This window comes from Lissotriton vulgaris, chromosome 11 (assembly GCF_964263255.1).
Source record: "Lissotriton vulgaris chromosome 11, aLisVul1.2, whole genome shotgun sequence".
In the NCBI taxonomy this organism is placed as follows: Eukaryota; Metazoa; Chordata; class Amphibia; order Caudata; family Salamandridae; genus Lissotriton; species Lissotriton vulgaris.
Genome location: NC_141699.1, coordinates 671,017,440 through 671,043,423, shown reverse-complemented (window position 1 = coordinate 671,043,423; position 25,984 = coordinate 671,017,440).

Genomic DNA, 25,984 nt, shown 5'->3' with positions numbered 1-25,984 from the left:
GGTAGCCATTCCTCAGCCAAATAACTAAAGATAAACTAAAAAATAAGCAGGGATAAGACAAACCATAAAGAGAAATGTTAGCGCCTTATTCCTGAATCATACCATGCCAAATAGCCTTAAATTTCCGTTGTGCCTTACGACCTCTGACTCTAGCCAGAGCTTTTTCGCACTCATAAATTTCCATAAAGATACCCCACCACTCCATTACATTACATGGCCTAGGAGAGAACCATGCCCGGGCTATAGTTAATCTTGCAGAAACTATGACTATAGTTAACAGAGCTCTCTTAGCTCTGTCCGCGTTGTCTCTGTAACCCATCATTATCTCAGTTGTAGTAAGGACCACTTCTAACCCAAATCAATTTTTTAGTACCTCCAGAAACTCTTGCCAGAAGACTGCTAGCCTAGGGCACTCTGCAAACATATGAACTATATTCACTCCATATTCCCCATATTTAGGGCACCGCGTCCTATTGCTTAAATGATAGGTGGTCATTTGTCCCCACATGGCAACCTTATCCGGTGTATAATACAGCATAGTTATAGTTTTAAATTGTTGAAGCCTTAAATTAACAAACCATACTGCCTCTTTTGCTGTAGATAATGCTGTCTCAAGGGTTGTAGCAGATGTCTCCTCTGCAAGAGTTAGAGTCGATTTCTCAGCTAAAAGATCCATAGACTCCAATCTTCCCTGGCTGTATAATTGATACGTGGCACCAATTAATTTCCCCTTACCAGATTTGTGTAAAAAGATCAGTAATTTATTAGCTTCCACCTCACTCAGTCCTTGTAATCTCATAAAGTAATCTCTGAGTTGAAGATATTTAAAATGATGGCATGGTATAGAAAAAAAATCTTGCCAGTCTTGAAAGGTACAAAAACCCTCTAGATTATATAGATCTTCCAGTTTATCTATACCCAAGCTAACCCATAGTTTAGCTATTCTCTCTCTAAATATATCAGGCAGATATGGGTTATCCCCAAGCGGGAACTTAGTAAAATAGGTTGCCATAGAATACATGGTAGAAATATCTCGCCATATCATAGCTGTTCCCCTCGGGGTCTTAAATTGTACTCTCTTAAAATAATTGAGGTCCTTTATTCGATGGAGAAATCTACTAGAGTCTTGATTTAGCAAGAGCCTATGGATGAAATCTTGGTCCTTATTGGAAAAAAGGCTATGGAATCGGTCGTAAATGAAGCCCCGTAATATAATTTAAAATCAGGAAGTGCTAAACCCCCTTGGCTGAATGAATATTTCAAAAATGTAATAGCCCTTCTTGCCCGCCTATACCCCCAAATAAAACTACCAACTATACTATCTAGTCTCTTGAAAAAACGAATTAGGAAGTTTCAGAGGGATAGATCTAAGTAGGAAAGAAACCTAGGGAGAATCGTCATTTTAACAATATTGCAACGTCCAATAATACTAATTGGAAGCTTATGCCATTTTTTAAGCTTCTTAGCCGTGTCATTCAATAGCACTTCATAGTTTAATTTAATAATACTTTGTATCTGAGAAGTAACATGGATACCAGGGTAAGTAGTTTATAAGCAGTGTCCCGGTATGGGGGTTTCTGGTGTATAATTCAACAGAATCTGGGTCTTATTAATATTCTATTTGTATCCTGAGAAGACACCAATGCTGTTAGCCTCTTGATTAATTATTTTGACAGACCGGGCTGGGTCTGTCGAAAAAATTGTTATGTCATCCGCATAAGCATTAAAATTTAGCTCATTAAGTCCACAAGATAATGGCTGGATACCTTCATTAATCATAAGTATTTCGATAAAAGGTTCTAGATACAAAGCAAACAACAGGGGGGGATAAAGGGAACCCCTGTCTTGTACCCCTATTTATATGAAACACCCTAGACTGTAAACACTAGTAGCATACTTTAGCCTGCGGTGAGTGATAAAGCGCTCTTACCCATGTCAAATATCGATCAGGGATTCCCATTGCTGCAAGGGTAATCCATAAATAAACCCATGTCACCCGGTTAAATGCTTTTTCTTCATCCAGAAGCATCATTCCTACTTTGACATTAGTTTGCTCCGCTAAATCAAATGCCATGATGCCTGTATTAATGTGAGTTTGAGTAGTCGTGTCCCTTCCCCTAATAAAACCGTGTTGCTGCTTCGAGACCAACTTTTCCATAAAAGGAGAAAGGCGGCTAACCAGGATCATCGCAAACCATTTAGCATCCGTATTAATAAGTGAAATTGGTCGGCATGAACCACAAGATACGGGTGGCTTGTTTTTCTTCAACAAAGAAAAACATGTTTGTATTATCTCAAGAAGGAGGCACCATACCTGTTTCCCCTATTTCTTTAATAACACTTACAAACATTGGAGTTAGAATCTTTTTAAAGACTTTATAAAATTCATTCAGGATTTGAACCTCCCCCGTAGCCTTTCTCATCAGAAGAGACGCCAAAGGAGACCATGTATCCTCTAGCGATATCTCCTGTTCTAGTTGGGTGGCTTCCTGGGCTGTTAATAATGCTATTTGAGCTTTATCGAGATTGCCAGAAATCTCCCCTTGATCGACTGCATTTGAAGGAGCATATAAATCTTCATAAAAGAGAGCAAATTGTACCAAGATCGCTCCAGATTCCTTATGAATCATATTATCCATCCCCTTAATCTCAGCAATCCTGATTTTGGCTTTCTTGTCAGCAATTTTGTAGGCTAAAACTCTCCCGTCTTCTTGACTATATTCACTTTGATCCTAAAGCTGCAGAGGATCCAAAATATGGCGGCCAAACTGGCTCTATCCCGCCCTCTCTCCGCTTCATTGGCTGATCTTCATTGGTTACCTGTCCAACAGAGGATTGCCTTTAAGGCTTTATGCCTTGTTTTTAAGGCTCTGCATGGACAGGGACCGATACCGCTCCAAAATCTTTTTTCCTGGTATCACACTGCCAGACTCTGAGATCCTCCTCCGCGTTTCTAGTGATGATCCCTAGGATCAATAGAGTGAGGATGGGTGGCCGTGCTTTTAGTTTCACAGCCGCTACACTTTGGAACACCCTCCCGCTGACACTGAGGAGCAGACAAGATCTCACTTCTTTTAAAAAGGATCTTAAGACCTTCCTGTTTCCTAGAGCAATGTAAGGTGGTCTATCTGCAGGAATGATGTGGTCTCAGCGCCAGGATACCCTTTGGGTGGCAGATGCGCTTAACAAGCAATAAATACATACATACATATTGCTCAGATCAGATCAGAGTTTATTAAAAATAACTGCCACCTTTTCCCTGATAATCACTAATGCCTTTTCCTTTGCTTCAACTAATTTCTAATAGATTGAACCTTGATCCTCATCCTGTCTTCTAACAGCATGTGCATGAGATAGTTCAAGACAAGTTAAGGTATCCAGAGCCGCCTTGACGGTAGCCTCTTTAGCTTTGTTCTTAGCTAACATAAATTGCTGAGTAATACCTCTGACATAAGCCTTCATAGAGTCCCAGATCATATAAGAAGAGCCCGTACCTAGATTAAAACTCAAAAATTAAACCAAAAGGTTCCCCATGTATAGGATATATTCATCTTCAGCTAGCAAATGGTGAGGAAAAGAAAAAGGACAGCCTATATTAACAGCCAATAACGCGTGGACAGTTAAAAGTATTGGGTTATGGTCTGAAGTCATTTTGGGGCAAATCTCCATCTTTGTCATGTTCAGAACCACCTTACTAACCCAAGCCATATCCAACCTTGAATATTGCTGATGCTGGCAAGAATAAAATGTAAAACCCGGGGAATTTGGATAAAGAGCTCTCCAAATGTTTTGTAAATCATGAAGCCTTGCCAATTCTAGATTTGAATTCTGCACTTTCGGCATCCTAGCAATTGATCGTCTAGATGTTGTATCTAACCCCTGATTCATTATACAATTAAAATCTCCCATAACTATTAATGTTCCCTGAAATTCAAGTAGATTAAGCATAAGCATATTGAAAATCCCGTGGTCATCTATATTAGGTCCATATATCACTATCAAAACGTATTTTCAATCCCATAAACCACTAGATGAGCGATAGCCCACCTTCCCCTCACATTGGCCGTTCAATTTTATACTGCAAAAATTTGCTAGCCAAGATAGCCACCCTCGCATGAAGTGTTTTACATATTTTAACTAAATAATCTTGCTGGCATGATCTAGTTTCATTGCATCGGTTAGGATTTCCTTATTTAGACCTGTGCTGGTACAGGTCTAAATTCTATGCCAGAGCAGCACTGGTTGTACCTTAATTAAATCTGAAATGTATGGTACTCCTTGCTCGCTGTGGCAATTAAAAACAGGGGTGCTAGCAGGAACTGCCAAAATAAATCTAAGAAAGGAGTTTTCGACATATTGAATTGGGGCACAATCATGAAACCCATATACCCGCCCCAAAGGTTCCTATGCTCACGCATTTTGCCTGGTAGATTTTCAGGAGAATTTCAGGGGGTCTTTTGCCCAGTTTTTTAGTAAAATTAATCAGGACCGCAGTAGACTTCATAAACAGAAGGCTCCTAGTCTTAATCGCCTGCGCCCAAGACCCAGTACGGTTAAATAAAACACCCAGATATGCAAAGGATTTCATCGATTCTACCCTACTTCCCCAAGCTTGAAAGCTTCTACACTTTTGTTTCCCTCTCCCACAGGTCATTATAAAACTTTTCTTTGCATTCATTTTTAGACCCAGGTTAGCCATAAAACTAGTATAATAAGTAAGAGCCTTCTGTAATCCACTCTGGGTGCATGCCATAAGTACTGCATCGTCCGCGTAGAGAAGAGAGACAATCGGACGCTTGTTTACATATGGCCAGTCCCTAGCGTTGACACCAACTCCTGTTCTAACACGTAGGTATAAAGAGTGAACAGGAGTGGTGCCAAAACACATCCTTGCCTCACTCCCCTCTCCACTTTGAATAGTGCGGTTCACTCTCCCTTAAGTCCATATCGAACTTTGGCTGTTGCACCAGAGTAAAGCTGTCTTAAAAACTGAATTAATATTGGATCTACCTTGGGATCACTAAGAATACCCCACAGTTTGCTGTGTATGAAACAGTCGAACGCGGCTGTAAGGTCGACAAATGCCAAATAACATTTTCCTGATTTAGCCTGCGTGTACTTTCCGATTAAAATATTGAGGTTAAGAGCCTGCTTGTTGATTCCTAAACCAGATCTAAAACCATACTGTACATCTCTTAAAATATCATTGTCTTCTGCCCATGTTTGCAGCTGATCTAAAACAATCCTTCCTGCTACCTTCATGAGGCAATCTGATAAAGATATCGGACGGTAGCAGGTGGGATATTCCCGATCCCCCTTCTTAAAAATTGGGATGATTATCGATTCCGACCAAGTGTATATGAATCCCTTTAAAACTCATGTTAATATTGGAGACCACAGCTGCGGGGATGACTTAAATAAATTGATTGGCACCCTGTCCGGGCCTGGGGCCTTACCACTCTTTCTAGCATTTATAGCCATAGTTACGTCTTTCAGATTAATGTGAAAGTCAATAGGCAAAAAATCCAAGCGGTCCCCCTGTTGAGCTCTCATCTAAGATCAGTTTCCCTCTCTGTAGCATTCTGTAGGGTGTAAACATTTGAAAAGAAATCCACCCAGGTTTTTTCCTCTATTGCTACCTCTACGGAAGGCGTGTTGGGCTCAGTAGTAAAAAGGGCACATTGACGGCCCGCCAAAATAGGGAGCTGTCTTTACTCATTGAAGCTTCTTTAAGGTTTTGCCAAGCCTTATCTTTCATTTCATTTTTCCTAGTTTTTCTAGCTTCATTGTACAGATTCCTACATTTCCTAATTTCCTCCTTATCTCTTACTTTCTTCTGTAGGGCTACTTTTAAATTAGTGTAGGTTTTTGTGCACTTGTTATCAACCCATCCCTTTCTGCAATTACGAGTGCCTTTGCTTCCTACTTGCAGCAGGTTTTTCACAACCTTAGTAATGTGGGAAAAGGCTTTCAGGATGCTATCATGCGATGGACTGTCACTTAGGCACATTGAGATTGAGTTGAACGCCTTATTAACAATTTGTTTAATCATCTCTAACGGGTCCTGGCTAGACCAGTGCAAGGTATATCCATTTTGTCTTCCTACTGCTACATTTTGTACCTATGCTACTTTGTTGCAATATTTCCTTACTGCTGTAGTTGGGATGGTTATGTTTACGCTTAAGGGCAGGTGATCACCCATTACGTTTTGGTGGATGTTGTAACCAGTATAATATCATGCATATCGGTTTGGCATGATTATAAAATCTATTGTTGATTCAGCACCTCTGCCTATAAAAGTGTGCCCGAAATCCACCCTAGGAAGGCACAAACAGTTTACAAAACCAAGATCGTAAATGAATAAGATCTCGTTAAATATCTCCCCTTTGTCTGAGTGGGAAAAATGAAACTCCGGGTCATCTTCCTCCGTTGTTAAACCACATTTTCCTAACCTGGCTAGCAGGCATAAATCAACATTAAAATCCCCACCCCAGATAGGAATTATTTCGATCTCTCCTTTTGATTTTAATTTACTAATATCCTGGCTAAGCTTCTTTAATATAGCGCCCAATTGCCCTTTTTCAACGTTATTATAGAAATTAATTACACCCAATATGCATTTAACATCCATGTGAATCAGTACAATCTGGTAGTAGATTTCAGAACTAATCATTTTGATCATTAAAGCCCCAATCAAATTTGAAACATAAACCCAGATTCCACCCTTAGGTCTCCCGCTTGAGGAGCAAATTGTTGGTGTGTGCAATGTTCTGAAGCCGTTTATGTGTACTTCATTTATAGCCCAAGTCTCTTGTACATACAGGATGTCAAAATTATTTATAAAATCCTTCCAAGCCATGTCATTTGCTTTGTTCTTAAGGCCTGCTATGTTCCAAAAAAGAACTCTCAATTTTTTTGTTTTGGGCTGAGTTATTTCAGGGAGAAAATCACACTGGTTTATTGGTATAGGCCTGATTTGCGGTGCTGGGTTATAGGCCCCTACAAAGCCCATTTCAATGTGATCCCTACTAGTGTGATCTAGTCCTGGTATTTCTTCATCTTTAGGGTTGCTGTCCCCCCGTCAATTTGTTCAGCCCTAGTAAGGGAGTTCAAGGATGGTGCACAAAAGGTTTTAGTGCAGGAGTTGTTGTTGTTCCCTGCTACGTTTGGTGTAATGGGTAGTCAGTCATTTTTATCTAGGGTTGATAAGGGCCCAAATCTATTTGATGTCTCCAGGTTAAAATGAGAGCTGTTTGTACTTTCTGGATGGGCGGCAATTGTTTTGTCTTGTTGGCCATAAGGGTTGATAGAAAAAACCCAAGGGGAATACGTGTATATTCATGTGGCTAAGGTCAAGATCCTGTGTTCTTAATAAGACTTCCCTTACCAGTGATGGAGATCCTAGTGAGAGAACAACACAGTCGCCTTGGAAAAGTTTGTTAGTATTTCCCACCCGACGATTCTCCTCACCATCTTGAATTCTCTAAAGAGGGCATTGGACAGGCCTGTCCTATTTCTGATCCAATGAACGGTTTTATTTCTTAGGGCCGACCAGGTTTCATATTCGGCTGGTGCAGAAGGTGGAACGTTGGCTAAAATAACAGTATATAAGGTAGCAGCTGGCGGCAGATTTAGGGTCTGAGGGCTACGTACAGCCTCTGAGGTGTTAATATAAGTAGGATTCATTCTAGTATTTCTTTCACCCACGCTTCTTTCACCCACAGGGTTACTCTTCCATCCTGTATCGTTTTTCCTGCGCACGTCTCTGTTGTTTAAAGTAGTATTTTTTGTGTTTACAGTTATGTCGGGGTAAATTCCTGGCCCATTGCCCTTATCTCTTTCCACCACGTTGTCCCTTTACTATAGAGGGAGTAGCTTTCGGATTTGCATTCACAGACTGTGTGGTGGTTCTAAGTGTCTTCTTATATTGCATACTCCCATCTTGAATGATCGTTTTCTGAGTTGCAAGAACTTTCTCTATCTCTGCTTCTATTTTGTCCAGTCTATCAGTAAGGGTATTAATAGACTGTGTGACAAACTCAGTTAGCTCTTTCATCGCCATAGACAGCTTTGCAGAATTCCCTAAGGGTGTGTTACATTTATTTTTCCCACATGGTGCATGTAAAATACCTTCTTTCATCTGGGTTTTATTTTTAAGGCCCTGTGCCTTACCCTGTAATTTTCCCTGTAATTTACTTATAAGAGTCTTAGTTGGTCTGGGTGGTTTGAGGGGTATATTTTCAATTTGATGAAGAGTCAAGTATTTCTAAGCTTGGTGATTTACAAGATTTTTTAGAAGGGGTAACTGGTCAATATCAGTGTCGTCAGTAGGGATGTCATCAGATATGGTCTGAATACATCCATTTTTTATCTGCTCAATGGGCATTTTACCTGAAATAACAATTGCATCAGCCCCTATATCTACTGACGTGGTAGCTTTGTCCTTTGATTTGGAGCCTAATGGAGTTATTGGGTCCATATTTAGTGTTTCTTCTACCGAGGTTATCTGCCTTTCAATATCACCCACTGCCCCTGTTAAATAATTAAGCATGGTCATGTTATTTGGTGTTTTGGGTACATAGCTTGCTGTTTGCTTCCTTTTCCCCATGTTCAGTGAGCAAAAGTTCAGATCGTGCAGCCCAGGATTAAAAGTCCTCAGGGATTTAATACACTAACTTCCCGTCTAAAAAGATGTAAAATGCGGCTTGCTTACAATTTTGGTAACTGGTCTCAAGAAACGGGGTACAATATACTATGACAAAAGTTGTCCAATATTCAGCAGGAAAAAAGTTTAATATACTGTCCGAGTACTTCCCTGCTTACAGAACAAAGTGCCATGTGCGGTATTATTATTATAATTTTTTTATTATTATTTTTTTTATTTTGAATATTTTTATTAAAAGGGTTTTCCCCCATTTCCATATAGTACAGTACAGCACAGCACAAAAGAAAATGCAATAACAAGTTAAATGATATCAAATGAGCAAACTTCTGTCTTGTGTGGGCAAATCGTTAACACATATAGAAAAACAAAGAAGCAATAACAAGTAAAATAATATCAAAATGAGTAAGCTTCTGTCTCGTATGGGCAAGTAATTAATACACATAGAAAACAAGTATCACGGGACAAACTCTATATTATTGCAAGCATTCAACTAGTCGACAATCCCTCCTTCCATCTCTGAATTGGATCCCAGATTTTCATCCCTAGTTGCCTCCCCCTCCTACCCTTCCGCGCGTAAATTCCTTTTTCTAAGTTATAAGCAGCCAAAAGACTTGAGAGCCACTGTTGCATTACAGGAGGTGTTTTATCCAGCCAGGCCCTGGCTATAGAGAGTCTAAAAACTGCGATAGCAACAAATATAAACTCCCCGTGGGAGACGACCATATCTGGGATCACCGCCAATAGTATCAAGGTTGGGGTAATTGTGACTTTAATCCCTATAGATCTATCTAAAAATAGATCTATATCTCTAATAAGTGTGAAAAGTTGCGGGCAGGTGGCGAAAATGTGGACTATATCCGCCTCTGGCAGTTTGCAGCATGGACAATTGGTCTCCGAGGTGCCACCCCACTGTGCTATTCTGGCTGGGGTAAAGTACAGGGAATATATAATGTTTTGTAATGCTGGGCGTGGAGTGGGGCTGAACAGAGTATCGAGCAACCTAGATCTAATGTTTCCTGGAACCAGCATGTCTCAATGCCCAGTTTCCCAGCCCACTTAGTTCCATATTTTTCTAGATCGTCTGGCTTTCCCGCTGCTAGACATGCGTAGAAGCTGCGGATCGTCAATCTCCACCTTTTTCTATTTTGTCCAAAATGTCATTGTTACTGAAGCCTGCAGTCCCTCCCTGTTTATTACTCAAAAAGCTCCTAACCTGTAGGTTTTTGAAGAAGCTTCTCCTATCAATACGGAATTTAGTCTCTAAATCCGCAAACTGTACAACCACCCCTGGCCCAACAATATCCCCAATCTTCATGATCCCTTTATTTGTCCACCCAGCTATAACCGAGTCTGAGAAGATCGCCTCTGGAAGGGACCTATTTTTAAACAGACGAGTATACCTATTAAATCTACCCAACGCAAATTTCTTCAAGAAGGCAACTCAAATCTTAACAGCAGCACCGACTGTTTTAAACCTTGTCCTTTTGTGGTAGGAAGAGTCAGAGTCAGTGCAGTTTAGAAAACAGTTCTCTGCCTCTTCCCTCAGAACCGTTGCGTACACATCAGTAGAAATACAGGTCATTTTTGGGTCCGCCCTGCCACCCCGATCAACGCCTGCATGTACTGCAGTGCTGCGGCCCAGTAATACATCCTGAAGTCCGGGGCCCCCCAACCACCTCTATCCCTTGGATGGGTGATAAACCTATGCCCTCCTTGTTTTACCGTGGGCCCAAATAAATCTGTTCAATACTAACTCTAATGCATGAAACCATCTAGCCTCAAAACTATAGCGGTATTGCTCTGAAAAAGTAAAGAAATTTAGGTAGAATTATCATTTTGATAACATTGGTGCAGCCGACTAGTGATAAGTGGAGGTTGTGCATTCTCTCTAAGTCGGATCTTACTTTAGTCATTAAAGGAGCCATATTCTGCTCCACGACCCCGTCTAAATCAGCAGAGATCTCGACCCCTAGGTACACTGCTGAACTAACTACGCGGCTATAGTTACAAATTGTATTGGGAATTTTTAACTATCTGGGTCTTAGCCCTGTTAAGTCTATAGCCTGAGACCTGACCAAATTGCTGGGTTTCAAGTTCAACCTCACTAATAGCAAGGGCGGGATTAGGTGTGACAATCGCCACGTCATCCGCACAGGCCAACGTCTTAAACTCCTTGCCATTTATGCTTAGAGGGGGGATGTTTGGGTTAGCCTCTAATCTGCGCAGTAAAGGGTCCATATATAGTGCAAACAGCAGTGGAGAGGAAGGGCATCCCTGCCTAGTCCCTCTGCTGATCTGCACCAAGGCTGAATATCCTCTATTGATCCTAATCCTGGCTGTTGGCCCTCTATACAGGGTCTGGATGGCCCTAATATGACCCTCCCCTATACCATTCCATCTCATTACTGAGCACAGGTAGTCCCAAGAGACCCTATCGAACACCTTTTCTGCGTCTAAAAATAGTGCTGCCATAGGGTCCCCCGGGACTCCTGTGGCATCAAACAATGTAACTACTTGTCTAACATGCTGTGTAGTACCTTTACCTGGTATGAAGCCATGCTGTGAGGGGCTGACCAAGCTCTCGATTACTCTGGCTAGTCTTTTAGCGAGTATTTTGGAGAAAATCTTAGCGTCAGAGTTCATTAAAGTAATGGGCCTATAAGACCCTGGTGCTAAAGGAGGTTTACTTTTCTTCAAAATTACTATAATGTCCGCCCCTCCCCAAGAGTTTGGAATAGACTCCCCTTGTTGTGCCTGAAGTACGGTGTTTAAGATATCGGGGACCAGCGCCTCGTGAAAAACTTTATAAAATTCAACGGGGATATAATCCGGGCCCGCCGCCTTTCCTGAGGGAAGACTTTCAAGTGCTGAAACAACCTCTTCCAATTTAATTGGTGAGTCCAGGGCATTCTTCTCTTCCTCGGGGAGGATCGGGTGGGATGTGCCTAAGGTATGTCTGCCGCTTCCTCGCCAACGTCTAAGCTGTAAAAACTTCCCTTACACCCTCAGATTCGGACACTCTATTACCTTGGTCATCTGAGATCTCCTTTATTTCACCCGCTGAGAGTTTCTGCCTCGTGCGGATTGCTAGTATGTGGCCCACCCTCTCGCTCAGCTCATAGGAATTTTCTTAATTACGTAGTTAACCGCAGCTTTACTAGCAATGCCTTGTACTATTTCAGCTTTAACCGAGATTATTTTAAGTAGTTGTTGTTCTAATGGCTTTTGCTGCTGAATTGCTAGATTCAGCTCCTCCTCTGCTTTAACCAGTTTTTTTTTACTATTTCCTCCACTCTAGTCTTCTCCCCCTTCTGTTTATGAAGCGTAAAACTCAGCGTCTCCCCCCGGACTTCCGCTTTGAATGCATCCAATACCATGCCTGGAGCTGCACTCTCTCTATTCACCTCCCAAAAATATTTTATCCAGGTATTCATATACTTTATGTATGCCTCGTCTTTAAGCAAAGCTCTCTCGAAGGTCCAGACTTTATCCCTACTACCTGCCTGGCCTACTTTAAAAGTTAATATCAGTGGATTGTGATCCGACACAATCCGAGGGTGTTTTTCTATTGGGGATCTGCCAAGTAGGGAGTTAGATATCCAGAAATAATCCAATCTTACCAGGATCTTGTGGGGAGTGGAGAAAAAAGTACTGCCATCTTTATGGGGGTGCAATTTGGCCCACAGATCTATTAAAGAGTTGTGCTGTGCCATAGTGGTCAATGCTCGATATGTTTTTTTCTTTCTGCCAGCATAACCCACCCCTGCTTGTGTGTACGATCCTGAAGGTCCATTAATATTAAAATCTCCGCAGCAAATAATGGGTTCGGGCCATTGGGCTAGTTCTGATTCTAAGAATTGGAAGATGTCAGGGTCGTCTTCGGTGGAGCCATATAGTGAAACCAGCTTAAACTTCTAACCCCTGCAGATTATCTCCACCATCACCCATCTGCCCCACTGGGACTCTTTCTTTTTATTTACAGCAATATCTCTACCTTTGCCCAATACAGCCACCCCTCTGGTCTTTGAGTATGAGCTAACAATAAAAACCCTAACTGCTCCAGCAGGAACCCCTTTGCCCCCTCTATAGGTGTTTCTTGCAGGCAAACAAGTTCCAAACGCATTGTTTTTAGTAATGCAGCTACTCGCAGTCTTTTGTTAACATCTTTCAGCCCGCAGACATTAATTACGGCAATTCGACATGTCATTAAAATACATCAAATGGATGCCATGCCTTCGCTAACAGTTTTTTAAGTAAAGCCAAGAAAAATGTTGTGCTGTGCTGTATGTGCTGTGTATCCAATGTGTGCTCACCCTCCCCTTCCCTCCCCTGCCTCCTTCCCCCTCCCTGCCCCCCCCCCGTACAGGCAAATAGGTTACTCATGACCTATGTGCGGTCGCTTTAGAATGTAGCTGTCGCCTCCTCCTCCATCCCCCAAGCTATATAAACAAAGTCCTCCCCTTATTGTGTGGAGTCAACTGACCCTATGTTCTCCGTTCTGGCATACTACTACCTTGCCCTTAATATGTTGTTGTTATCGCCCCCCACCCTTGTAACCCAATGCTTCCTCCATGTATTCTTTTGCCTTGATTTCAGAGAAAAACATTTTAACCTGGCCTTTACTGATTACTGTCAATTTGGCAGGATATAAAAGAAAAGCCTCTGAGCCCAGGGCCTGTATGGGGGCAATTAACTGCCTCAACCTCCACCTACGCTCCACTGTAACATGACAAAAGTCGGGCCTGGAAAAAAAGGTAACATTATTAAACGAGCGTTTCTAGAATTTCTTGTCTCAGCATATAATTGCCTACATACAAGAGGATTGCTCTAGGCCTACCATCTTGTGACGCATTCTGCCCTCCCCTAATTGTCAGGGGGAAGCGATGTGCCCTTTGAATTTCATTTCCCCACTGCCAGGAAGATAACTCAGGAAAAGCCCCTTTTAGTTAACCACAAACAGTCTTATGTCCTGCCCTTCAAGCCCCTCTGCCACACCCAGTAGTCTAATGTCATTGCAGCGCTGACGATGTTCATAATCCTCAAGCTTCCACTGTATGTCCTCCGCCATTTTCTGCTGCTCCTGCTTAAAGGTTTGAAAGCTACTGAAATCGTCCTCCAGTTTCCCAGTCCTTTCCTCAACTTGGGAGACCCGTTTAGCAACCTCCTCGTACAGTTTATTCATCTTCCTCAACGAGTTTTGGATCTTTTTTGCAGCCTGCCTAGCCCTTCGGCTTTCGACTCTTGCCTCGCTTTGCATTGATTTAAGGGTGCTGAATAGTAAGTCCATTGAAACAGGCTGAGGTGGGGGTGAGGTGAGGGCTGTTCCCCCGGTTGTAGTGGTGTACCTCCATTGTCCTGGTAAGTCTGAGATATGGCCGAGTAATCCCAAGTTAGCTTTTTTGAAGGGTCAGATGGACTTCCTGAGGGGTTAGGTTTCCTCCTAGACCATCGTTTTTTCTGAGTGCTCTTCTGGGCAGCAGAGCTACTCCCAGAGTCAGTATTCACCTCCGAGCTAACCTCATTTGAAACCATTGACTCTGAGTCCTCGTTCACTGAAAAGAAACGGTCCGGTGAGGCAGCCCCCCCAGAAACGCCACTCTCCAAGAACCTTATTGGGTTAGCCTCGCTAGTGTTTCGCTGGTATGCCAGAGCCGGATCGCTTGCCCAGGTGCTCACCGTGTAGCCTCCAGTATGTGCCCCCTCTGCCCGCAGACAACCCCCTGGCTCACCCTGTCTCCCATCTGTGGGAGTGTTGCGATATTCAGACTGGGTATCCGTACTGCCTCCGCCTGGTGCTCCATCTGCACCTTCACTCTCTGGGTCAGCCCCTTTTGCACCTCTCACCACCTCCTCCGATGAGTCACGGCCGCATCAGGCTGCTTTAGCCCTTGCTTCAGCGCCTGCTCCGGTTGCCTAGTTACCGACATCGTAGTGTCCTCGAGGACGTTCAGCAAACTGCAATCCCCATCTCTGAAGTAGTGTGGCTCACTGGTTAGAGGCGGCAGACCCGAGAGCAGAGGACGGCCCGGGACCAGGGTTCGATTCCCGGCGCGGCAGGTTTCTGGACCAGGGTCAGCGGACTCGATAATTCTCTCGCCTCGGTGCCCACTCTGATCAGCGATCACACACGGCAACTCTGGGCATTAGCTTGCCTCATCTTCACTAACGGCCCCACCAGACCGCCGGGGATGCCTGGTCTCACCCTGGAGATGCCCATTAAGGGACCATCTCTCAGGGAAGCCAGGAAGGGTTTCGCAGCGGTCGAAGCGCCTTGGGACCCTACATTCAATACATACATACATACATCTGCTCCTCGCGCCGACGGCTGCAGCACCCGAGGGCTCTACAGGTTTGATTGCGAAGACGTCTGTGACCGTAGGTTGCCGAAGTATAGTTTCTTTGGTTTTTCCCTTATTTTGAACAGACCTCAACGCTAAGGGATCGCGCACATTTCCAGGGGTAGGCGCCACATCATTGTTACTCCGCTGCTCACCCGTTTTCTTCCCCAGGGATCTCTTTGCAGCAGTAGTACCTCGCTGCGGTGCGGGACCAGCTGGAGGCTTAGGCTCATTCTTGTCTCTGGGTGCCAAGTCCTTCTGAGATGCCGAGTCATTCTGGTCATTCTGCTCCTTCACCGACTTGGTTGTGCGAGGTGGCATGCTGAAAGCCCCCTTGAGGGCCAGAGCGGCAAAGACCGTGAACCTTTTCTGGACTAAATTCAGGATTACTTTCAGCAGTTTACCGGTGAGGAGCCACCACGGTCGGCTACCTGGGGTGTTAGTAACACAGCTTCCTCGTCCCCGGGGGCCCAATCTCGTTGCCGCGAGGGGAGCGCAGTTCGTTATGGAAGGGAGAAGGAGTGAGATGCGACTTCTCACTACAGACCACCAGCGGCCATCTTGCAATGTGCGGTATTAATGATATTGCGGACCCTAATGTGCAAAAATGTAAAAAATTGGGGATGACAAAAACCTTGCATCAGCAGATAAAAGTGCAGCGTGCATTTATGTTTTTCACAGCACAACGACAAAACGGCAGGGTGCATTAAAACAGAGTACTAGTGATAAAGTGCAACGTGTAATGTCCTGGTTAATATATAACGAGTCTCAAAAAAGTCTGATCAATCCAAACTGGATATCAAATTACTTTAAATTAATTCCAATCCACTCGGCCACGAAGCATGCAAGTTATGCAAATCAAATTGAGGTGCTGCTACAAATAATAGGGCAGTCAAAGATGGGACTCACAGTACCTTTCGGTACCTTTCCTGGGTCCTGAGGGTTAGGGGATGGCCCTGCCCTGCCTCTTCCTGGCAATGACGGGCAAGGACGGGTACGGCCTGCGTGCTTCCCACGCCGGGGGGAAAGAGGCAGCGCTTTAAGCGCGATGTGGTGCCTCCCCTCGTTAGCGGCAGTGGGAGAGGATTGCAGATGCACCCTGGGACTTGTAGTCCCACCAGGGTGTGTGCGGGCTTTGCAGCGATACGGGCAATGATGGTGGTTATGCTCCTGGGGACTATAGTCCCTCAGATGATGTTGAGTGCCCCCGATGTCAGCCCAAGCCTTTGAAGTTCGGCAACAGCATCCCACGCCGCGGAGAGTGAGGCATCGCTTTAAGCGCGATGTGGCCCCTTCCCCTTGCTAGCGGCAGTGGGAGAAGATTGCAGGTGCACCCTGGGACTTGTAGTCCCACCAGGGTGTGTGCGGGCTTTGCAGCGATGCGGGCAACGATGGTGGTGATGCTCCTAGGGACTATGGTCCCTCGGGAGATGTTGCCAGTGCCCCCGATGTCAGCCCAAGCCCTTGAAGTTCGTCAATTGAGTCGCTTAAGGAATCTTCAACATTCTTTGGGCAATGCGCTTGATCCTCTTTGAGCAAATGGACGCACAGCCCAACACACAGTCACCTACTGTAGCACTGTGTGTGTAAGTTATGTTACATGTATAGTAGGGATAGATCTGTCACCCCATAGTACCCATTCATCGCTATGATGGGACACATACTGGTGCCTGGCACTTACGCACTCCCTCTTGCACCATCGTACTAGAGGGTCTTTGTTGTTTGCTGGTTAGTAGCCATGAAAGTGGCCAGACCTGCCTGGAAACATCAATCATCCTTGACAATGATTACTTGGTAAGAGTGGCACTTCCTGCATGTGAACTTGTGCAACTACTTTCTAAGTTAGAAAAACATGAGTCTTGCGTTTCCTGTTAGCCTGGGGGGGGGGTGGCTTGGCTCCAGGGTCTTTGCTCTGGCTCCTATTTATTGTTATGTGTATATAAAGTACAATTGATATTATGTGTGGTTACACTCACACACAATGCATGTGAGGGCTCCCAAGGGCAGAGGGACACATTGTCCCTACGTATTCCAGTGTGCTTTACTACACCATTTATCATTTGACACAGGCCACCAAATACTTAGTAGTTGCATTTTATGCTGAATGACATCCAAGGCGTAGCACTGACCTTTTACATCCTTAAGTGGCATAGGTATGATGCTGAATCAGAAGAAGTCTGGCCATTAGTATCTGCATACTGTCAGTGCATGCATTATTATAGCACTTATAGGATATCTTCAATGTAAGCATTGAGGCTAACATATATGCACGATGACATTGTCATGATAACTGAGCAAGATATATGTGGATGTGTGAAAATGTGTTAGTGGCTCACATGCCTCACAGGACCCAATTTCTGCTGGTATATAATTGTGTGATTAGTTGGACTTTTTCAGTGTGTGCCACTCAAGTTACTGATACTTATTGTCACACCATGACGTTGAATAGTTCAATTAAATTGTCCACATAATGCCATGGCAGTAAAGGTACATGATGCTTGGCCATGTCCAACCAGAACATGTGATAGGAACGGTAGCGCAATTACCTTGAGTTGCTAAGAAGTGTGTTTTCTATATACACATCCACCATGGTCTAGTTAGTCATATCTGCAACAGACATACAAAACGCTGCTTCACAGCAGTGCATTTATTTACAGATGTGTACATTGGAAATGTCATAGTCGCATTTCTTGGGAAAACAACCCCAACATTGTTCAAATACATGTCCAGACAGAGTCAATAAGGGATACATGTCATGTGACATTGTTGAGGTGAGGAGTATTCCAGTTAGGAGGAGGTCCAAATTTCCATTAGGGAAAGTAGGCCTCATCAACAGTCCACAGACAGATCAGATTAACAGGTGGGCACACTAAAAGGGGACAGAACCAGTGAAAAGGGTGGTGGCATGATGATAAATACAAGTGCAAAAGGAAACTGGCCAAGAGGCACAGACATATGTTACTGGTCACTTTTCTGCCAAAAATTGGAGAATTGCAGATCTTTCTCCTCTGATGTGTGTTGTACCTCTCCTGTGGATTAAATAAACGATGCAAACGGTGTACAAACAAAAAGGGACAGTACCAGGTGACAAATGAGGTGGAATGATGATAAACACAGGATGACTAAGAACCTGGCCAGGAGGCACAGACAAATGTTACGGGGCAGTTTGCTGCCGGAAAGTGGAGAAATTCACATCTTCCTCCTCTGATGGGTGCCTCTCCTGAAGGTGGTGGTATTTGTGTGGGAGGCATCTGAGGCACACACATCAGGAGCAGAATATGTGGCCCCCCTGTCCCTAACAGCATTTGTCTGCACCAGCAAGGAAGGCAGCACAGCGCTGACAAGGGCCTGATGACTTCTCAACAAGGCAACAACATCGCTGTGGAAGGCACCCATTGTTGCAATATAGCCTGCTTGCGTTCCATAGATTGGAGGATGGCGCGGATTGCCTGGTGTCACATTGGCAGGGCTGTTGTTGTTGCCACTGCATAATGACACCAGCAACGTCAGCCAGGGGCTGTTCCATTTTATGGATTGAAAGGTAAGCACATTTGATTGCCTCAGGAGTGTCCGTATTGGGACTCAGGCACTCACGGACGTCCTCTAGGATGCCTGCGATGGTCTCCATCCCCACCGCACCTCAACTACTAGCTGCTGCAGGACTTCTACCGCTTGCCATGGAACGTCAACTTGGGGGTCCTCGGAGTCCAGAGCTGGGCTTGGGCAGGCAGATGGGGCATGTCCTGTGGTAGATGGTTCCTCTGGAGACCCAGTGATGCTGTCATGCCTTACTGTGACTGGAGTAGGTGTTCCAATGGAGGCCAGGATTTGTCATCGTCCATGGGGGGGGCAGAATGTCATCACCAACAGGTTCCTCATCTAGGACAGGATGGTGGTAAGGGGGTGTTGTTTCTCCCTCTGCAATGAAATTGTAATATGTTCATGAAGGACTATGCTAGATGTTGACATGAGTAATTTTGGCAGACATACAGACTTTATTAACATTCACTTTCTGTTCTACATTGATGTGTATGACATATGTTACTCGTTGAAATTGAGGGGGTGTTGCACTATAGTAGTCTGTCAGATGGCAATATCTCTACATTGTTCACATGGCCAATGTGTGACAAAGGTAAGTTTTCGTGTCATACCACACCTTGCAAAAACGTTACACAGCTTGCTGGCCTGCAATGCCTGTGACGGTAAGTTGAGGTAAGGTCCACATCTGCCTTGGTGATTGGCTTTCTTTTTCATGATGGCTATACTGAATGGAGTTTCATTTATTGACACCTCTACTGTGCACATTTCACCAAGTCACCAGGTTGCCTGCATTCCCTCTGGCCACTACTCAGCCCACAGCTCCTGGGAAAGTGATGTGGTTTTGGTCAAATACTTGTATTGATCCTGTATTCTGCCTTCCACACAGTACACCACCCTAGTCTTGCATGCACATTGCACTATTATGTGGCCAAGGGCTCATATTTCACATGCATCCACACAATTCTACACAGTTAGCAACCTTGCTACACTGCGGTAATGTGTAAGGAATGTACTTACCATGGTTTTCCTATTTGTGTATACTCATGGGATAGCATTACGCACACAGTTGTCTCCATAGTTCACTTCAGTAGGCATTTTGTACCAACTCTGAGGGCATAGGCACAGTCAACCATGTACGCTTGACACCACTGATGCTAATCCCATTTCGTCATTGCCAAAATTGGTTATCTGAAGAGTAACATACATTGTTTAACTCAGTCCTGCTAACTTGTACCTGAACATGACTCCTCAGGCATTCCTCTAGTGGCAATCTCCCTGCCGGAGTTTTCCGATTACTTCAGACACTACAGGTCACAGCTTACAGAAAATTACCCCTGAAGAAGGGCAAAAAGCCCGAAATGCATCGGGGATATATCTAAAATGTGGTGACCTGACAAACCATTTGCAATGTGCTAAGATGTTTTCACTATCTTTGGAATATACAAAACACTGAACAAATTTCATATGACGTAATATGAAAGGAATAAACCCTGATCATTGGAAATGATAAACTTTTTGTCTGATTTTTTTAAAAACGTTATCGTTCTGGAGTGCTTTAGATGAAAACCCTTCCATAGGAATGGTATACTCTGTATTCCTCTAATGGACACAGGGACTCAACTTTCTGTCACACACTGATGGCACACAGATCATACATTGACTCTTATGTGGCAGCAGCACTTCCAATGTGAGTCACCATTGGCAATTGACCAACAGGTGCCTGTATCTGAGGACTATGGCTCAGGTTGCGGCCAACATGCTAGTAGTAATGATATTCTGTGACACATACCTACCCATGTACCCACACAACTAGGCCCATACACCTCACCCTCCAAACATCACCAAGACCTGCCCATTGTGGTGGAAACCTATCTCATCTTGTCACTTCATGGTTCCCTGTTTGACATCCTCCTGCTTTGACTTATATAGCATAGTCAGACAATTCTCTTTCCAAAATCCTCCTGACACGTGCTACATCTTTACCAATGTCTATATCATGTGTAGGATGTAGTACGCCAATACCCTCTTCTATGGCATCCCTTCCCATCTGCATCACAAGTGTAACACCATCAGACACAGTAGTACATAAGTATCACTCAGGCTATCTTTCAGTACACATGTCACCTTTCACCTCTTTCCTATGCAATGTCTTCTCACAGTGACCGTTCAATGTACTCAGCCACACCAACATTTCACTACACTACCAGGGGTCCACCAGGCTCACACACCATCTATTCTTCCTGAAAACACTTATGATCCTCTGGTGTGAATCACTAGCATTCACCCCTACCCCAGTATGCATTTGTACATGACAGGAAGGTAGGGTGGTCTCTACCATGGCATTGGACACCTATGTGCTCTCACCCTGCACATCGAGACAACTGTGTGCAATGTAGTTTCATGCTAGTAATTATACGTGACTCTTCGCATGTTCCTATGTGATGACCGTTCACATACCCCACGCCTGATCCCCGCTCAGGTGAGGAGTTAATACTATGGCAACCCCATCCCATTGCTTTACAGTCCAGATTACTCTGCATGTCCCCAAGACAGACACACTAGGCTCATGATGCTAGGGGGCCTGCATTGTCACAGTCAGGGTGAGCAGGGTTCAAGTGTCCATGCATGATGTGGTGTTCCAGTCCAGGTATTTTGATTTATATTCTGGGACTTGTAGTCCTGGTCAATCATGCTATACATTCCACTACAAGTCCCAGTATACAAAGGTGAACCTGGGCTGGTGCAACACGTTACACATGGGGACTGGAGAAACGTGGCGGAGCTGGACTGGGCTGCACACCATATACCTAGGCAGTATGACTTACATTTATATGATGTATGACTCGACAAATGGGAATTCCAACCATTTCTCTTGCACTCAATGCTGTGCAGCACAGGAATGTAGGTTGCTGTGCTGCACAGCATGACATTTTTGGGCATATTGTCCCTTGTTTCCACTTAACCTATAGGTCTTGTTGGTCCTCAAGACCAGAACTGTCCTGACCAAGAACTCCTGCCACCAACTCTGATGGGACGACTGATCTCACCTGCTCCTCCAAGGAGTCTAGCTCCTCCTGGTCCTCAGATCCTCCTCCCCCCGGTCTGCATGGCTGCCCTCAGATTGTTGAGCAGTTTCTCATTGGTCCTACTTTTATAATCATGCAAGCGCTTCTTGCACTGTGGCCCTGTCCTCTTAGTTTGTCCTACACTGTTAACGTTCTAAACTGTGGACCGCCAGATGGCCTCTTTCTACTCTAATGGCAATTTGGAGGTGACAAAGAGTTGATTTTCATGCTTAGTCACCTGTTATTAGAATGTGGTTCTCTCCCTCACTGAAATTACTCTTCCTCTTCCCCTGGCGTTCTGTCTGGACATCCTGGATGGTGTTGGGGTTGTTTCCCTGACGACTGCTGCCTGCTCCTTTTTAAATATATTAATATGAATAGCAGGTGTATTGGCTTTATCAGGAGGTGAGCACATTAACACATATAGAGCAGACCTATTAGCTTTCATCAAAAGTCACAAATAATTATAATCAAATGTATATTTTATAAATACACAAATTGCCAATGTTTAATAATACTTATTGCCGGAGCAAGATTGGCTGATAGTCCCCGGATAACACTAAAACATCTTCGAGCTCCTCCTATACACTATCTAGGAGTTGTAGCTCCTTGGCTGCACTAGGTTGCGGTCAAGAGGAGATCCCGAATGATGTAGCATGCCACCTTAGTGGTTGATGGGATTCCGTTCCCTTAAATAGGACTACCTTCATTTGCTATTTCCTGTTGATTTGCTCAGGTTATAAGTCTGTATTTTTGTTCAAGGGACCCGTGGATTCTATGTTGTTGATGTATATGGTATGGGGATGTATCTGCGCAGGTCCGTACATTTCCCTTAGACCCCTTTTCTTACCTGGTAGTACTTTTTAATAATACTTATTGCCACAAAATATTTCAAATATGTTGTAAACCAACAATAAACATGTCTTTGAATCTTTTTGCCATATTTCAGTCCACAAAAGGAAGACATAGAACCAAACACAAGAGGTCTGTGCACTTCATCTACATATCCAGCTCGGACTGTTTTAAAAATGGTTGTACGTTTTCCTGGGGTAATGGATTCAATGACCCAGCTGGCTTACTGTGATTTTTTTTAATGCTGATGTGGACTCCATGCAGCCCTCCACAGGATTAAGAAAATACTTGGTGGTGCCCCTGCTCTTTCTAGAGCCACCAGAAGGATCAGAAAATATAGCTAAAATATCTTGCAGGGCATTATGGGGCACTCCTTGGTTGAAGCTGGACAGGAGAATTAGATTTATATTCCCTGGCCACATTCCTCACTACCCATAAAATACTCCCACCCTGGGGGATGAACTGAACAGTTGTATACAGATTGAACACTGTGTGCAGTAAAGCTTACCCTTTTAAATGTAGTTGCTAGTCAACATGACCTTGGTACCCGGTACCCATGAAGTGTATTGTATAGGGTCAATGTTCCACATAACAGAAGTGTGTTGTTCCTATAGGGATTGTATTTTTGATAGCATTAATTACGCTTTATATTATCCTGAGCTATTTTGCACTTAATTTCATAGTTCTAATACCATACTGGTTTATAGAGCAATGTTTAGAAAAGAAGCTTGGGTGATGTCATCAGTGATGTCAACAATGATGTTATTTGAGATGTCATAAATGATGTCATAGAACATGTCATGAGTGATGTAGTACGTGACGTCATAAGCAGTGCATGGTGAGGGAGCAACTGATAGTTAGCTCTGCTAAACATTACTGGTGAATTTCGGTGTACGTTTTAAGTTCAAAACGTTAATGTTGGGACTGACATATACACCTAACTATAACGTTACTTTAACCTTTGTGTTTTGTCAGTGAATATATATATATATATATATATTACCTACTGGCGATAGCCAGTAGGTATATATAGTTAGGATTTTTTCTCAATGGAACTTTTGAAAATTCTATGTCTAATAACTTTGGCGTTTGTGGACGGAATCGGCTGAAATTTTCAGGAAAATGGCACATTTTGTTTCTGAGCAGCCCCTGAAAATTTGGGGGTGTTCCGTCAAGGGGGGGCCGAGAAAAAAGGGGGGTCCCAAAACGCGTTTTTCCCATTCATTTTTCCATAGGGCGTTTGGCCTCACTTTTAGCTCGAACGGCTGAATGGATTTGCAGGAAACTTGGCAAAATTGTAGGGACTGTTAGCCCGATGTGCCTTTGCTGGGTCTCAATATATGTGCTCCAGTGGATTTTGAGAAATTAACGTTAAAAAAACAGATATATCTGTGACAGCGTACCGGATAGCGCACCAGTTCGCGTACTTTTCGCGTAACGGAGCTTTGCAAAGCGAAGCTGATTGGCTCTCCGGTGTCTGTCAACATTCTAAACAGTCCGGAGCGGCCGCCATCTTGTCTCTCGGTAGGATCGAGCGACAAGAGGAGGCCAAAAGGAAGGGGGAAATGAAGGAAAGGGGGCAAGGTAGACCCCTTCTGACCCCCTAGGATTGATGAGGGGGATATTAGAGTGCCCCGCGGGGCCCAAAAAAAAAAAATTGTGATTTTTTGTCGTAGAGGCGCAAATCGGTACGTGAACCGGGCAGCTAACCGGCAGCGTAACGGGAGTCTGAGGAGAAGCTGATTGGCTGTCAACATTATAAACAGTCTGGAGTGGCCGCCATCTTGTCTCTCGGTAGGATCGAGAGACAAGAGGTGGTGAAAAACGAAAGGGGAAATGAAGGAAAGGGGGCAAGGTAGACCCCTCCTGACCCCCTAGGATTGATGAGGGGGATATTAAAGTGCCCCGCGGGGCAAAAAAAAAAAAAAAAAAAAAATTGTGATTTTTCGCCGTAGAGGCGCGTCCCGGTACGCGAACCGGGCAGCTAACTGGGCAGCTAACCGGCAGCGTAACGGGAGTCTGAGGAGAAGCTGATTGGCTGTCAACATTGTAAACAGTCCGGAGCGGCCGCCATCTTGTCTCTCGGTAGGATCGAGAGACAAGAGGTGGTGAAAAACGAAGGGGGAAATGAAGGAAAGGGGGCAAGGTAGACCCCTCCTGACCCCCTAGGATTGATGAGGGGGATATTAAAGTGCCCCGCGGGGCAAAAGAAAAAAAAAGAAAATTGCGATTTTTCGTGGTAGAGGCGCTTCCCGGTACGCCAACCGGGCAGCTAACCGGCAGCGTAACGGGAGTCCGACATCTTGTGTTTTTGGAGCGTCCGGTTTGCGTACCGGGTAGCGTTCCGGTAAGCGTAACAAGGGGAAAACCAAGAGAAACAGTAAAATAAAATTTAAAGGAATAGATTTCCACCAAACTTGGCAAAATTGTAGGGACTGTTTGTTTGATGTGCCTTTGCAAGGCCTCAAGATATGTGCACGTGTGGATTTTGTCTAATTAAGGTTAAAAAAAAATATATATATCTGTAAGCGTGCTCTGGCGCGCTTATGTTACGGGTTTTGTTTGCGCTGCAGAGACGATACGTCACGTTTATGCGACGTGTCATGAGGCGTCTCACGTGGCTACGTGATACGTCACGTAATAAAGAATATATTTTACAGCTATAGATATTAGCTTTTAAAAAACCAATGAAATTCACTGAAAAAACCATAGGTTATAGACCATATATAGTTAGGAATTTGCATTTACAAAACCTTCAAAATTCACTGAAAAAACCATTGGTTATAGACCATATATAGTTAGGGATTAGCATTTACAAAACCTTAATTTACTCGCACAAAACCATAGAAATTTGCATATATAGTTAGTTGCAATAACTATATATCGCGCACCAGCAACCCACTGCTGATGATGTCACATATTACATCATTAATGACATGGTCAGTGACATCACTGATGACATCCCTGATGACATCTCAAATGACATCACTGATGACATCTCAAATGACATCACTGATGACATCACTGATGACATCTCAAATGACATCACTGATGAAATCACTGATAACATCTCATTTGACATTACTGATCACATCACTGATGATATCATTCATGTGATAATACGATGAACCTCTTCAGACTCTAATATAACCTTAGATACAATCAGTGTAAACAGACACTCACAGACTGTCACTCATCCATGGAGTTACTCACACACCTAGTCAGTCATGCAAAGAATCAATCACACCAAACAATTATTTTGTTTTGTGTTTTTGTTAAAACTGTTTAGCTTGATAATAACGTAAGACGACATGGGGCTATTGCCTACACATCGTTTATTTGGGTAAATGGACAAAGTACGTGTAAACACTAGATCGTGGTATTGGGTGCAATTCTTGCTTTGGTTGTGAAGATTTACATGGACAATTTTTCTTGTATTTTTGTTACGGAGTTACAATACAGACATGTAGTTGTTACTAAGATAATGAACTGATCAATGTGATAAAATTGAGAGTAGCAGGAAC